Raw genomic sequence first — 11176 nt, 5'->3', positions numbered from 1 at the left:
GTAAGATGCAAAGATGACGTTGATAATAGACAGTGTTTAATAGACAAGGAGGATGCAAAGATGACGTGGATAAAACACAGTGTTTAAAACACAAGGAGGCTGCAAATATGACGTGGATAAAATCCAGCGATCAAAAGACAAGTAGGATGCAAAAACGACATGGATAAAAGACAGTGTTCAAACACGAGTAGAATCCAAAGAAGACAAACATAAAAGACAGAGTTAAAAAGATAAGTAGGATGCAAAAATGGCATGGATAAAGGACAGTGTTCAAAAGACAAGTAGAATCAAAAGATGACAAACATAAAAGACAGTGTTAAAAAGACAAGTAGGATGCAGAACTGACATAGATAAGAAACGGCATTAAAAAGACAATTAAGATGCGAAAATGACAAGGATAAAAGACACTGTTTAAAGGACAAGGATGGTGCAAAGATTACTTAGATAAAAGACAGTGTTTAAAATACGAGGATGCAAAGATGACGTGGATAAAAGATAGTGTTTAAAAGACAAGGAGGATGCAAAGATGACGAGAATAAAAGACAGTGTTTACAAGACAAGGCGGATGCAAAGATGTCGTGGATAAAAGACAGTGCTTAAACGACAAGTAGGATACAAATATGACGTGGATAAAAGACGGTGTTCAAAAGACATGCAGGATGCATAAACGACATGGATAAAAGACAGTGTTCAAAAGACAAGGAGGATGCAAAGATGACATGTATAAAAGTCAGTGTTTTAAAGACAAGTAGGATGCAAAAATGACATAGATAAAAGACAGTGTTTAAAAGACAAGGAGGATGTTAATATGACGTGGATAAAAGACAGTGTTCAAAAGACAAGGAGGATGCAATGATGACGTGGATAAAAGACACTGTTCCAAAGACAAGCAGGATGCAAAAACGACATGGATAAAAGACAGTGTTCAAAAGACAAGTAAGATGCAAGAACGACATGGATAAAAGACAGTGTTCAAAAGACAAGTAGGATGAAAAAACGACATGGATAAAAGACAGTGTTTAAAAGACAGGTAGGATGCAAAAACGACAAGGATAAAAGACAATGTTCAAAAGACAAGTAGGATGCAAAGATGACGTGGATAAAAGACAGTGTTCAAAAGACAAGTAGAATCCAAAGACGACAAACATAAAAGACAGTGTTTAAAAGCCAAGTAGGATGCAAAATGACATAGATAAGTAACGTTATTAAAAAAACAAGTAAGATGCAAAAATGACAAGGATAAAAGACAGTGTTTAAAAGCCAAGTAGGATGCAAAAATGACATACATAAGAGACGGTGTTACAAAAGACAAGTAAGATGCAAATATGACAAGGATAAAAGACAGTGTTTGAAAGACACTGTCTTTTATCCTTGTCATATTTGCATCTTTGGATAAAAGACAGAGTTTAAAAGACAAGTAAGATGCAAAAATGGCAAGGATTAATGTCAGTGTTTAAAAGACAAGTACGATACGAAAATGACATGGATAAATGACAGTGTCTGAAAGACAAGTAGGATGCAAAAATGATATGAATAAAAGACTGTGTTTAAAAAACATGAAGGATGCACAAACAACATAGATACAAGACAGTGTTAGAAGATAAGTAGGATGCAAAGATAACATGGATAAAAGACAGTGTTTGAAAGACAAGTAGGATGCAAAAACGACATGGATAAAAGACAGTGTTCAGAAGACAAGTAGGATGCAAAGATGAGGTATGTTGTTATATGTGCCTCGTTGTTTCATTTATTGGCCCTAAGGAAAAAGTTACTTCGAAAAATAATCTTTTATTTATTTTGTCCATGCAAAATACCACTCTCTTATCTTGCTTCTATCAGACAAGTTACGATAACTAATGTAATCTCTAGAACTCTCTTCAAAATCATCATTATTGTTATAGGGTCTCTTATCTACTTGATGAAGTAGGACTAGAATGGTGTGTACATTATGTAGAAATGGTCCTTTTCAATGTTTATTACTAATACGATTCATCAGGCATCTACGGCATTCAATTGCATTTAGATGAAAACGTTTGATTTCTAACTTTACTCAAACATTAGGCCAGGGAGAAAACTTAAGCTTGCCAAAATATGGTCGCCATCAATGTACATGGGGTATTGCAGTCGCATATACATTTGCACACTAAAGTTTGATTGTAGATAATAGGGAAACCATTATGTCTGTCTCTATGTCTGTCTGTCTGTGTATCTATCAACCGTTTAGGAAATTATTTTTAAAAAATAGCAAGATGTGGAATATTGCAATTTCTAATTGTTTTATTCTTTTTCTCTATTACAAAGACTCTGATGTAATACATAGCTACATAATTTGCCCTAGGAGCAGTGCAACGTGTCAGAAATCATTGATTTTAATACCATTGTTATCATAAAAGATAGCATGCTTGAAATATAGACTAACATTCATTTAGACAATTTAGAAAGCTTTTAAAGCTTTGAAGTATAAATTTAAATTAAGGGCTTATCCTCATCAAACTTTCTAGCAATAGTCTTCTGTACCATTAATCATAAAAATCAATGTTCTTTTTCCTGTCTAAAAGACTTGCTGAGAATATACCAGATTAATACTATCTTTAATAAATAGTGAGATTATTCGCTGGATTTTTGGCGTGGATATTAACGTAGGCTGCTTTTCGATATACAAATCTTCAGTAAGGCATATATGTGTCTTATGGCTGCAAAGAGATGCTTATAACTGACCAGTGGTTGAGAGAATATATCAAGTTTGACCTTTTAGCGTTTGAACTTTAGACGATGATCTCCCTAAGAGCATTATTCACCATGAGTGTTCCACGAAACAACTACAAAATGACACTGATGATAAAACTATATGATGGCTTGTATTTTCCCCTGTTTGTATAACTAACTATTCATTGTCCCCTGATGTATACATATTCATTGTCCCATGTTGCATTACCTCCGCATTGCCACTTTTGTATTACCTATACATTTCCCCTTTTGAATTACCAATACATTGTCCCTGTTGTATTACCCATATATTGAACGTTTCGATGGCCTAACATGTAGAGCATCCGCCTCGAATGGGGGGAGGTCGCGGGTTCAAAGCCCGGCCGAGTCATATAAAACATTTATACAATTGGAACTAACAGGTGCCTAGCTAGGCGCTCAGCATTAAGAGGTTAGTGTTAGGACTGGTGCTGCGTGTCTATGGTACGATGCCCCAGTGCTTGACATCATTATAAACTGCCACACTGCAAACATCATAGCTGATGACTGAAAAAAATTGTTAAAGCTGCGTTAAAAATGAAAATCACCTATACTCATTGCCCGTTATATATCTATACCTTGCCCTTGTTGGATTACCTATACAATACCCCTGTTGTATATCTATACATTGACCCTTTTGTTCACATATACATTGCCCCTGTTTTACACCTATACATTGGTCATCTTGCCCATATTGCCGTATCAATTCAAGATTAAAAATCAATATTTCAAAACAGGATGCATATCATATGTTCGAATTGTTATGGTATCAGAGTGTATATGCAGAGTCACAAATTTAAAATGACCGAAAGAAACTAGGTGATTTAAGTACATTTTTCATTATGGGGTATGACATACCTTAATACAGAAAAGATACACGTAGTTTTAAAATGCAAAGTCACCGAGTTATCATAATTACTAACAAAACAATATATGTGTATCCTACAAACTAGAGGAGTAGTTGTTCTCTTGGATCGTTCCAGCTTTGAATTTCAAAATCAAAACAGTTTGTTTTTTTAAAAGGATTTTTTTTTAAATCAGTTGCGTCATGCCACATGAGTGATGTCAGAATGATTGTTCTATTAGAGTACACGAATATCTCACGATCAGTACTTTGACATGAGATTATTACAGTGGCCGTAATTTCGTTGAAAGTTAGTGGGTAATTTCAACCTTCTATAATGTCAGAAATTCAACGGACTTTCTGTTTTCTTATTTTGCATGTAAAACTCTAGACACGAGTCATTATCAGGAACACCGACCGCAGTTATTGATTATAGAGGAAATATGGTCAGATTCGTCTTGTATTCCTTCTCCTCGTGTGTACACAACGGTCTTGAGAACTTAAATAGTTTATTTTGCTCATTACTTGTCGACACAGAGAACGCACTGCCTAGATGGCACGTTCCGGCCTTTTCCTTACTTCAGATGGATAGGCTGTCCTTGAACTTTCAGTATAATGTACACGTGTCCATTGATATAATTTCAGGACAAAACTCTTATTACACATCTTACTGCTGTTCTACTGAATTTTCATAAAACAATTTTATCGTGGATATCAATTCATAATTGAATACATATAAGGTGGTTTAAAAAAATTCATACTTAAATAGCAGAGTTTTTCTGTTCGTAGGGGACTTAATCAAACAACAATGACAATTATAGACGTGTGACTGCAAGGTTATAATTTCCTTCAATTGTCGGACTATCTAATGTCACTTTGTAACTCGAATTAGTATCGAGCAAGAATGATGTGGTCTTTTTACGCGCTTCTCTCATCATCTGACGGGGGGGGGGGGGAGGCATAAAACTGGCTTCATAAACTGATTTGAAAAAAGGGACATGACATTTGTGAAGCATCCCTACTTTCAACCCTATAACCGTAGGGCATTTGATAAATAAATGAAACTTATATTTAATTTAATTTAGGACATTAGCAAAGGACATGTCATTTCGTCGTCTAATGAACTGAGAAAAGAATTATCACAAAATTGCATTACTGCATAGGGTACTTGAAAATTCACTAACGTACTCATACCATGTTTTGTTTTATTACTTTTAACGGAATTTTTAATATGTTTTGTGTGATTGGTTTTAACAGTTTTTACTTAACATATCACCATACCTTTAGATAACATGACCAGTTAAACGTTCTCAGTATATAAGTTCACCTACACTTATATGCCCAGTCATAGTTTCTAGGAACATAACCAGTAAGGGACTGTGATAATTTTGTAAAGTTGATTTGGGTGATAACAGGCTTAAGCTATAAATACAATGTTTGCAATAATAATTTTAAATACAACCAAATTACCTTATTTATTATTGATGGAATGTTGAGCCGTAGACTCGTATCACAGTGGATCGAGATACCGTAAAATATGCAGTACAATAAACACATGGACTGCATAAGACAAGTAGTATTAAAGACCTGATACGGGGCCCTGTGTTGCCGAGTGATCATAAACCCCGGGTTGCCGAGTGGTCATAGGCCCCAGGATGCAAAGTGGTCATAATCCCCGTGTTGCCACAACCCTCACCTTTATCACTACTATCTCACTTCTTTCTATGCGGATTCGAGTCTCGGACTCCGTCAATGCGGGTATGTGCGAAAGCTTACCAGTAGCTTCCCGTAGTTCGGGGATTTTTAACGGGGTTTCTCATGTTCTTCTTCCACCATTTATACTCTCCACCACGTATTGCCTAACTTGTCTATAAAAGCAACAGTAATCGAATGTGATATAATTAATCAAATGATCATACGACTCCGCTTTGTAGAATGTGAATAGACTTTAAAATACTGATATTTCGTCATTCAAAGAATAATTTTATTTTGTGACGGTCTACATTCCATTTAAGTATTATCTACTATTTTAAAATGGTTTAATGTGATCAGTTTTGACTATAGAAAAGATTGACATACCATACCAAAAATTTTCTCTTTTTCTCTTCCTAACAAACATGACGATACTGTAATATATGCCGGGGCATCCAATTCATATCCAATAATATAATTCCACACAACTGAGTCCCAAAGTCGTCAGACACTAAATCGTTCTAAATGTAATCCTTTGTCATTTAATCAGAGAAATATTAGCTAATATCATTAAAAACAAGCATTATTAGTAGCTGGTCGGAAAGGCAGTCTGTGACAATAAAATACCACTTTTACAAGAAAATCAACACACACTTAGAAACGTCAGATATCACAAGATGTCATAGATAAAAGACAGTGTTCACAAGACAAGTAGGATGCAAAGATGACATATATAAAAGACAGTGTTTAAAAGACAAGGAGGATACAAAGATGACATGTATAAAGGACAGTGTTCACATGACAAGTAGGGATGCAAAGATGACATGGATCAAAGACAGCGTTCACAAGACAAGTAGGATGCAAAGATGACATGGATAAAAGACAGTGTTTAAAAGACAAGGAGGATCCAGAGATGACATGTATAAAAGACAGTGTTCACATGACAAGTAGGAATGCAAAGATGACATGGATAAAAGACATCGTTCACAAGACAAGTAGGATACAAAGATGACATGGATCAAAGACAGCGTTCACAAGACAAGTAGGATGCAAAGATGACATGGATAAAAGACAGTGTTTAAAAGACAAGTACGATGCAAAAACGACATGGATAAAAGACAGTGTTCAAAAGACACGTAGAATCCAAAGATGACAAATATAAAAGATAGTGTTTAAAACACAAGTAGGATGCAAAAATGACATAGATAACAGACAGTATTTAAAAGACAAGTAAGATGCAAAAAAGACAAGGATAAAAGACAGTGTTTAAAAGACAAGTGCAAAAATGACACGGATACTAGACAGTGTTTAAAAGACAAGCTTGCCAAATATGGTCGACATCAATGTACGTGTGGTATTGCAGTCACGTTACATTTGCACACTAAAGTTTGATTGTTCACAAAAGTGAACCCATTATGTCTGTCTGTCTGTGTATCTGTCAACCGTTTATGAAATTATTAAAAATAGAAAGATGTGGAATATTGCAATTTCTAATTGTTTTATTCTTTTGCTCTACTACAAAGACTCTGATGTAATACATAGCTACATAATTTGCCATCGACCGGTACAGCGTGTCAGAAATTATTGATATTAAAACCATGATTATCATAAAAGCAACTGGGCACAATATATATAGAATAACCTTAATTTATACACCTTGAAAGCTTTTAAAGCTGTGAAGTATAAATATAATTTACGATCTTATTCTCATAAAACTTTCTAGCCATATTATCCTGTTCCATTAAGCACAGAAATCAATTTTCTTTTTCTTGTATGCAAGACTTGTCGATAACAGACCAAATTCATAACACCTTTCGTAAAGGATGAGATTATTCGCTGGATTTTCGGCTTGGATATCAACGTATGCTGCTTCTCGATATACAAACATTCAGTAAGGCATAGGTGTGTCTTATGGCTGCAAAGAGATGCTTATAACTGGGCAATGGTTGAGAGAATATATTAAGTTTGATTCCTGAAAATTCTTAACTTTAGACGACGATCTCGCTAAGAGCATTATTCATCATGAGCGCACTATGAAACAACGTCAAAAATGACACTGATGACAAAACTATACGATGACTTGTATTTGTCCCTGGTTGTATACCTATTCATTGTCCCCTGTTGTATATCTATGCATTGCCCCTGTTGAATATCTATTCATTATCCATGTTGCATACCTATACGTTGCCAATGTTGTATACCTTTATACTACACATATTGTATGTCTTTAGACTGCCCGTTATGTACTTATAAATTGCCCCTGCTGTATACCTATACATTGCCCCAGTTGTATATCTATCTATACATTGTCCTGTTGTATATCTATACATTGCCCCTGTTGTATACCTATTCATTGTCCCCTGTTGTATATCTATGCCTTGCCCCTGTCGAATACCTATTCATTACCCTTGTTGTGTACCTATACATTCCCCTGTTGAATAGTTGTTCATTACCCCTGTTTTGTATCTATATATTGCCCATGTTGTTTGCCTATATATTGCCACCATTGTATTACCTATACATTACCCTTTTGTATACCTATACATTGCCCCTGTTATATACTTATACATTGCCATGTTGCATGCATATACATTGCCCTCGTTGTACACCTATACTTTACCCTTGTTGTGTTCCTATACATTACGACAATGTACGTTTATACTCCGGCCTACAAGCTTAAAAAGAGTACGTGATATAAAATTCCTGCATTATTAAATACATCAAATCATATATTCTCTTACATCTTTCCATCTCTGAATTTTATCATCAAACCCATTTTTTTATATAAAAAAGAAATATTTTTTAACACAGGTGAGTCATCCTGAATGAGTGATGTCAGACTGATTGTTATATCCGCCTGCACGGAAATCTCGAAGTCAGTATTTTGACAGATGAGATTATTACAGTGACTGTAATCTCCGTGAAATTTAATGGGCAATTTAGATCTTAGGATTTGATGGGTTTCTTGTTGAATGTATAAAAAAAACCTCTAGACAGTCTAATGATCCTTCCGTAATTATTGATTATAAAGTAACCATCAGATTCTTTATGTATTCAATCCCCTAGCTGACAAAGATGGTACGTTCTGGCCTTTTCATTAGCATTCAATCCCCTAGCTGACAAAGATGGCAAGTTCTGGCCTTTTCATTAGCATTCAATCGCCTAGCTGACAAAGATGGTACGTACTGGCCTTTTCAGTAGTATTCAATCCCCTAGCTGACAAAGATGACACGTTCTGGTCTTTTCAATAGTATTCAATCCCCGAGCTGACAAAAATGGCACGTTCTGGCCTTTTCAGTAGTTCAGATAGATAGGCTGTTCTTAAACTTTTAGTTTCATTTAACACGTGTCCATACGAGACAATTTCAGAACAAAATCATGATATTGCTCAGTTCTAATGATTTCTCATCAAATAAATTTGATCGGGGATATCAATTCACAATTTGATACATATAAGGGGGTTAAAATTACATGCCTAACTGGCAGAAGTATGAAATTTAATTATGCAACTGTTGAAAATTAGAGACATGGGTCTGCCATGTTTAAATTTCCTTTCAAAATCAAATTTCTTTCTACCACTTTTTAACCCCACTTAGTATTGAGCCAGACGGGTGTGTCTTTCCACCAGCTTCTCTCATTACCTGACTGGGGGCTGCATAACTTGGCTTAATAAACTAGTTTTGAAAGTAAAAACTTGCGTATGGAATATCTCTCGCACTAATCCTTCGATCTTAGGATATTTGATAAATGACATTTATATTTAAGTTAATTTAGGAAATTCACAAATGACTCATATGTCATTTCTTTGCCGGATAACCTGAGAGAATAAATAACGCAAACTTGCATTTCTGCGTAAGGTACATGGAAATTCTCCAACATTTTTGTCTAGTTGATTTTAACGGCATTTTTATCACATTATTGAATATAGCATGTCAAGGAAATTATTATTACGTGTGAACAAAATATAATTTATTGTTTTATTTAAAGGTGTGTAAGACAATGTCAAAATTGACGACAACAATAACGTAATAAATTTTACACAATAGTGTAGTGATTATATTAAATAAAACCATGACATTTTTCTTTAGGGCGACTTGGAAAGAAAATTTCCTTCGAATCTGATTTTTTTTTCCTTTAAGGATAAACAGAAGGATACTACCAAAACAAGCTCGTTGCATGTTAGTGTAAATTGTATAGAAAAATTGGTATTTAACAAGTTTACTCGCTGATTGTCCGCACACTGTTATGGTCTAAATATTTAAGTCATAACAGAGAAACCCATGTAAAGATATATTGTTTAAAATAAAAGAACCCACGTATTAATTTGACAAAATGCCAAATCTGAAACATTGTATATCGGAGATAAATTTGTCAACAGTTACTGTCCTAAATGGAACCTACATTATTGATGTAGTAATGCACATGTTCTCTGTATTGTCACAGAATGAAAATATAAGAATCAGTGCAATGGTGTTAGTCTTCAAAAATAGATAATGGAAATATACACTAAGTTTATTTTAGTAGAGATAAGGAAAATTTCACTTGTGAATTGAAAACATTTGTATTGTTATTCGATGATTTTCTGCTTGAGAAGAAACAATGTTTCCACTTCACTCTTATTTCCTTATATCTCCTCAGGTTTGTAGCTGTGAAAAAACAACAGATGACATCGCCAAGATATATCGCCACAGTAACGATATAACCTCATGAATTACTCACATTCATTAGAAAAATATATTTGCGCTCGGTACGAATTAATATATACCGCTACACCTGGAGCCTTCTGTTATAGGATAATATCTGCTAGGTTTCCATTTATATGATTTTATTTAAAAACTTAGGAGCAACATCAAACATTTTCATACAATACTTCCATTAAACATATTCGTCTGAACTTTATTAATTTCAAACCTGTACTTTCTGTTCAGACCGCACCGTTGGCCTAGTGGTTAGAGCGTCTGCCTCTGATGCGCTAGGTCGTGGGTTCGATCCCCGGCCGAGTCATACCAAAGACTTACAAAAATGGTACTAACAGCTGCCTCACTTGACGCTCAGCATTAAGAGGATAGTGTTAGGACTGGTCAGCCTGGTGTCAGGATAATGTGACTGGGTAGGACATCATGCTACATGGCTTCGGCATGATGCCCCAGTGCTAGATTATACTGTAAACTGTCACACTGCAGACATCGTAGCGATATGACTGAAAAATTGTTAAAGCTATGTTAAATATCCAGATCACACACACACACACACACACACACACACACACACTTTTTTGTGTTTTTTGTTTGTCTTTAACGCATATATATATATATATATATATATATATATATATATATATATATATATATATATATATATGCCAGTCAGGGCGGAAAGTACTACCCATGGATCATAAATGGAGGGTGCATGATAACTCGGAGTGCAATTATTATACATTGACAATGAATATTATGATACTGGTTTAAAAAAATAGTTGCTATTCGTTACATACCGAGACCCATACTCAGGGCCACGGCTTACTGCAACAATCGCCTTGCCTTCACGCACTATAACATATACCTCTTCTACAACACTCACATCCGCAGAAATGGATAATTACATAGTCGCTGGAAAAAGCATTCGTGTATAACTGACACACCCACATTTCAACCAGCAATTAACTCATCTAATACACCGCTACTTCAGATTCCAATGACAGAAAGCAAAGCATATAGAAATTAATACAGATAGATACATTTATACACCAGAGAGAGTGGAAATTGCTATCAGCGGATCCTCTAGCAGGATGAGTGACGTTATTATTTCTCAATAAATAATAATTTTGCTCGATATTGACTGTGTATCAGATCAGAGTATAATTGTTGGGTCGCTATGCTGCTGTGTCTGATATAT

This window comes from Sinohyriopsis cumingii, chromosome 18, assembly GCF_028554795.1.
Source record: "Sinohyriopsis cumingii isolate HCF-2022 chromosome 18, ASM2855479v2, whole genome shotgun sequence".
Taxonomy (NCBI): Eukaryota; Metazoa; Mollusca; class Bivalvia; order Unionida; family Unionidae; genus Sinohyriopsis; species Sinohyriopsis cumingii.
Note: the sequence above shows the minus strand (reverse complement) of the source record.